Here is a 6,223-nt window from a genome sequence, read left to right on the forward strand (position 1 = left end):
ACTAGTGGAAACAGCATTTTAGGCAGAGGGAACATTATATGCAAAGGCCCTGACATGGAAAAATCAAGTAATAGAGTTGAGCGAAGAGTAAACTTGTATGGTTGGAACTTGTGAGGAAAAGAGAGAATGGCAAGATGTTAAGATGAAAGATCGAAGTAAAACATTTATCCAGTCTGACAATTGTGTCTTTAATGAGAGTATTTAAGTTGCTTACATTCATTCATTCATTCATTTTTAATTTAAGGCGAAGCAACCTTCGGTTGACCTCACAGATTGCAAGGACCTTGTCAGTTTACAATCTCTTATTTTTTAAATTTTTAAAATTTTTATTTATTTTTATTTTTTAATTATTTTACCCCTTCGGCACCTAGTCTTCCTAGGTGGTCTCTCATTTAAGTACTAACCAGGCCTGACCCTGCTTAGCTTGTGAGATCAGATGGTATAGGGCATGTTTAGGGTAGCATGGCTGTAGACTTGAGTTGCTTTTACTTAGTCTTCATGTGTTTAATTACAAATTATTGCTATTTATGTTTAAATCCACCATAATATATTGTTGTATATTTTAGTTCTACACATTAAAAATCCTCTAAGACATGATGATTACTTATTTATTTGGTGCATATTTATCCTTTCTGCTCTCTATTCTTTCTTGAATCTCGAGATATAATCTGGAATCATTTTTCTTCTGCCTAGTATTTTCTCTAGTATTATCTATGGGCTACATATTCTTCCATCTTTGGTTTGTGGAGACACTTATTTTGCTTTTATTTTTAAAGGATATTTTCACTGTATGTAGAATTTAGATTGACAGTTTTTGTCATTTTAGCACGTTAAAGCATATCGTTCTGTTGTCTTCTTGCTTCCATTATTGTTGTTGGGAGGTTGACTGTTAGTATAATTTTGGTTCTTATGAAGGATTCCGTCTTTCATTATCTGGTTGCTTGTGAGATATTTTTTTTGTTTGTTTTTAGTTTTTGCAGTTGGACAGCATGTTCAGGGATGGTTTTCTTGACATTTCTTTTGTTTGAGATTTGTACAGCTTCTTCAATTTATGGCTTAAAGCCCTGTCAGATAATACCAACATCTATCTAATTATCTGTGAGTCTATCTTCTGTTTATTTTTTATTTTTATTTTTTTAATTTTTAGGCAAGGCAGCCCTTGGTTGACCTCACAGATTGCAAGGACCTTGTCATCTTACAATCCTTTATTTTTTTATTTTTCATCCCTACAGCAAGCACCTGGTCTTCCTAGATGGTCTCCCATCCAAGTACTAAACAGGCCTGACCCTGCTTAGCTTCCAAGATCAGATGGGATCAGGCTTGTTCAGGGTAGCATGGCCATAGACTGTCTTCTGTTTTTCACTCAAATATTGCCCTATTGCATTTCTGGTTTTCTTCTGACTGACTAATATACATTATAAGTAAAATTTGGTAGTATTTGAGCCTCTAAAGGATGCCATTATTCTCCAGAGAGAATTTACTTTTATTACTGTAAAAGGAAAGTATTAAAGAATTTTAAAGATTGACATAATCTGACTCCATTTTAAGATGATCTTAAATAAATTATTTTGTCATCTCTTCCCTTAAAAGATCTCTAAAGTTGACTATAATCTCCATTTGCACCGTTATTATATTGGTCTAAAACTCTTTCTAGTTACTAGTTTGTATCATTGCTTTATCTCAGTTTCTTAGTCCCAGAAGGCCATCTAACATATCAATGCTAGATTTTTTCCTAAGATCCTGTTTCTTTTATATTTAAATTTCAAACATAAACATAGTTATGCAATCCTTTAAGTAAGTGGTTTTATTAGTCATATTTTGTAGAAAAAAAAAATCAATCAGCTCAAGGTGGTTAAGGAACTCGCTCAAGGTCACACAGGTAGGAGGAACTACATGTTATTGTCAGCCTCCAATTTGAGAAGACCCATTATTCTGTGTTTCAGAGGTATATTCTATTCAGACTGTATTTATTACAAATGTCACAGCATCTATATTCTGTTGATGCTACAGACAAAACGTAGTTAAAATTTAAATAATAACAATCGTTAAAACTTTTATTGTTCTTCCTCAATTTATATCAAAGTTGCTTGAGCTGAACTTTTTTTCAGAGATGTTATTTAGAAATGTTTAACACTAGCCTATGTAACCATTTATAGAATGTGAATCTACTTATATGTAAACAGATTTAACATCATTTCACATAAAACACACAACACAAATATACATACACATATGAGAAATTTAAAAAGAGAATATAAGATATAATTTAGTGCTTTGTAGTTCCTTATTATCAAATCAAGTTTTTTTTTTTTTTAAGTATCAGAGAAATCTGTTTCCTGGACTACAGATTCTATCTTTGATTCTGTGATTCCTAAGTACCATAATATTCTCATTCTGGGGTATTTTTAGATACATTGAATGCTTAAGTCACTTATTTCATCATTGCTAGGATACATGTATGCTTACAAGCGTGGACATGAATTGAGGAGTGTGGCAAGTGGAGCTTTTGTCATTTAAAAAAAATAAAGTTGCTTTTGATGTTCTTCTTGTTAATTTGTTCTAATATCTGCCATTTATAATTATTAAAGTTTCATTTCCATCTCAAATATACTTCAAATTCTTGATATCATTTGAATCTAGCTAACATATTTTGAACAATAACTGGATCCCCATACATTCTGGAGTGACTATTTTTAGTTCCCTAGATTTGAAATGCCATAATTTCAGACCTGATAGATAAAACTGAAAAAATTTAGGTTAAAATGGTGGTGGTGATGACTTGTAACACTGTCTAGGAGAGAGAGATTGATATTAAGAATTTGGTTTCTGGAAGCAAACTGCTTGGGTTCAAATGCCGGTTTTACCATTTGTCAACTGCGTAATTTTGGACAGGTTACTTAACCTCTCTGGGCCACAATATCACCAGCTGTAAAGTGGAGTAACAGTAATACTCCCTTTTAGAGTTGTTCTGAAGACTACAAGAGTCATTACTCATTATGTATTTAGAATCTTGCCCCACTCTTACTAAGCATTTGATTTATTATTGTTATTAGTTTACCAATAAAATTTTTCCTGAAGTGCCCCAATACAATATGGTTTGTGTAGAATATCCCTTCAATCCCTGATATTCTGTCAATTGATGTAATTCTCAGGGATTTTTCAGCATTTGAATGAGCTATGGCTCTCCCTAGTATGATATTGTTTATATCTGTATAAATTCTGTATATGGCAATCTGTGGGCTGTATAATAAAAAGCAAATGTTTATTTAAAACTCAGTGTTGGAAGAGGAGAAGGTAGATTTTGACATAAATAAATATGAGAGAATTAGAGAAATTTTTCAGAAGGCAGCCCTAAAATTTTGTCTCCTAGCTACAGAGGTATTCTCAAGGAGCTCTGGTTTGAAGGGAGGAGAAGCATCCAGAGACAGGTTTTTCCAGGTTCTGCCTTTATTGGGTTCCTCTGACCCCATTTGTAACTGAAAGTCAGATGGATGGAGGGCTGTGCATACTGGAAGTCATCAATATTTGTAAGTAATAAGTGTTACCACTTTAATTAAATGGCCTTGACGAATTGTCGAGGGCCTGGGGTTTCACAGGTGTAGTGCAATAGTAAATTGGCCATAACCACAAACAGGATGTCATTGTCATTCCTTTCAAATTACAGAGCAGTAATTTGGTAATCTGTGAACACCTGGATTTGTACTTCCTTTAACCTGAAATAAAAGGGAGAGGAATAGGCCAAGTCTGATTTTGTCTTTGTGAGATCTCACCCATGACTCTTTATCCCTCTATAAGCATTGCATCTGGATATGTGCCTATGTATATGTAAGTTTTTATTTTTTTTGAGAACGGCTCATTGAAAGAGCCATGACTTTTGCTGTATTATATACAATAGTGTGGGTACTGGATGAATGTTAAGTACTACTAATAATAATGCTTCTAATTCACAGATGAGGCATTTAGAAAGTCACCACTTTCTGAGCGTTCAATGTTTAAATTTGGTTATGCAAATGCATCAGATTATTTCTTATATGAACTTAACTACTAGAATATTTAATCACTGGTGTCCTAGTCGAGGAATAGGACTTTTTTTTTTTTTTTTCACTTTTGATTTGGGACTAATTTCTAACTTGGTGAAAAGTTGCAAGACTAGTACAAAAAATTTCTATATATCCTCTCCCCGTCCCCAGACTTCATCCAAGGTTGGTCAGTTCTCTCAGCAGTGTCCTTTATGATACAGGATGCAGTCTAGGATCAACTGTGGTACCTGGATGTCTCATTTATGCTAGAATGGTTCCTCCTCTTTATCTTCTCTTTCTCGGCCACATCATTTTTAAAAGATTATAGGCCAGTTATTTTGAAGACTGTCCCTCAATTGGGTTTATAGAATGTTTTCTTATAACTATATCCAGGTTATGCATTTTGGGGGCAAAATTTTACAGAAATGATGCCTTGCTATTTTCCTTGCGCCCTGTCAATGTACTGCATGATGTCAATTATTTTCATTACTGGTGATGTTAACTTTGATCACTTAAATATGATAGTGTCTCTGAGGTTTCTCTACTGTAAAAGTGTGATTTTTGTTTTTTACATTTGGAAGTTAGTAATAATTTTGTGGGGAGAAATCCTGAGACTGTAAAATCCTCTTCCTAAGCCCACATTCACCAGTTTAGTTTTAGCATCCATTGTTATTTCTTGCCTGATTAATTATTATTATCATATCGTTTGAGGAATGTTGATTTTCTAATTTCTTCATTCCATTTAAATTGCTTAGTATTAAACCATAAGGAAGAGCTTATTTCCCCCTTCCCATTTATTTATCTATTGACATCATTGAGGATTCATGAGTTCCTCTTTTATTCAATGAGCTGTAATTCAGTACAGATGCGCACTGCATAACGATGGTCCCATGGATTATAATGTCTCATTTATTCTGGAAGGGTTCCTTCTTCACTCCTTGACTTTCTTGGCCTTATCATTTTTGAAGATTATAGGCCAGTTATTTTGGAGACTTTGGTGATGCCGATGTAAGCAAATCTATCAGGCTGCCCATAGTAGGCTATGCCATCTAGCTTATGTCAGTGTACCCTGCAATGTTTGTACAAGGACGAGATCGCCGAACTGCACATTTCTCAGAATGTGTCCCCATCATTAAGCAGCACATGACTTGTACTATCATTATTTATTTTTATGATCAAATTGTCCCAGATTCGACCTTTCAGGCTGGCTTCTGTGACATGTATCCATCATTCTTTAAGCACTTCCTTACTTTCTGGCACAGTCAGAATATCCAAGCTCATCTTGTTCTTTTCTGCTCTGAGATTAGCCATTTCTCCACAAAGCCTATTTCTTTTAGCAGAGCAGCATCTGAAGACTAAGATCTGGGTGCACGATATACTCATTGCTAAGATACTACTACATCCAGCCTCCTCTATTGGAAAAGGAAATGTATACATACATACCACTGTTTACCTCTCTCTCTCCCTTTCTCTCTGTGTGTATACACATACATACACACACACACACACACACACACACACACACACACACACACACACATATATATGACCATGAGTATACACTGATACCTCTGATTTCTATTTCCTATCACTACAGAATTTACTATAGCTTCATCCTTTTCCATATTTGCATCTTCTCTGACAATAAGAAATCTGGCTTCCATTATCTCAATATATTATTTGCTCAATCCACCTATATGCAGCCAATCTTGCTGGGCTGCCTTCCTGCCCTCTTGGGTCTGCCTAATGGTTTTTTCACTAAATAGTGAATAAGGGACAGAAAGAAGAGTGGAGGGAGGGAGGGAGAAAAGGAGAGAGAAGAAAGAAGGAAGGAAAAATAAAAAAATAACAATAGATTTTTTTGAAGTTTATTTTTATGTATAGGTATTATAAAAGTAAATTTTTAGGAATGGAGTTTATTAAATTTTTTCAGGTCTTTATATTCTATTGTCTTTATATATTCATTCCTGTGCCTCTTAGTAGTAATAGGCATTAGATGTACAAAGATGAATGAGACATAGCTACAAAGAGCTCAGCATTCGATAAGGCAAGTAGCCATGATAACAATTCCTATGATAGTATGATAAAGGATATGGAAGAGGAATACAGAAAGTTTCTGGAGCACAGGGAAGAGACCAACAGATTTGATAGAGGCAGCTGAATGATTTCTTCTCCATTAAGAATAAGAATTGACATGCTAAAAT

At 34.4% G+C, this 6,223-nt stretch overlaps 1 pseudogene; it reads right to left on the bottom strand.

Moving 5' to 3' along the window:
* Nucleotides 1-1,223: 1,223 nt before the first annotated feature.
* On the bottom strand, nt 1,224-1,346 carry LOC118611036 (annotated as a pseudogene).
* Nucleotides 1,347-6,223: the final 4,877 nt, after the last annotated feature.

The sequence above is a fragment of the Rousettus aegyptiacus genome, unplaced genomic scaffold (assembly GCF_014176215.1).
Source record: "Rousettus aegyptiacus isolate mRouAeg1 unplaced genomic scaffold, mRouAeg1.p scaffold_m13_p_13, whole genome shotgun sequence".
In the NCBI taxonomy this organism is placed as follows: Eukaryota; Metazoa; Chordata; class Mammalia; order Chiroptera; family Pteropodidae; genus Rousettus; species Rousettus aegyptiacus.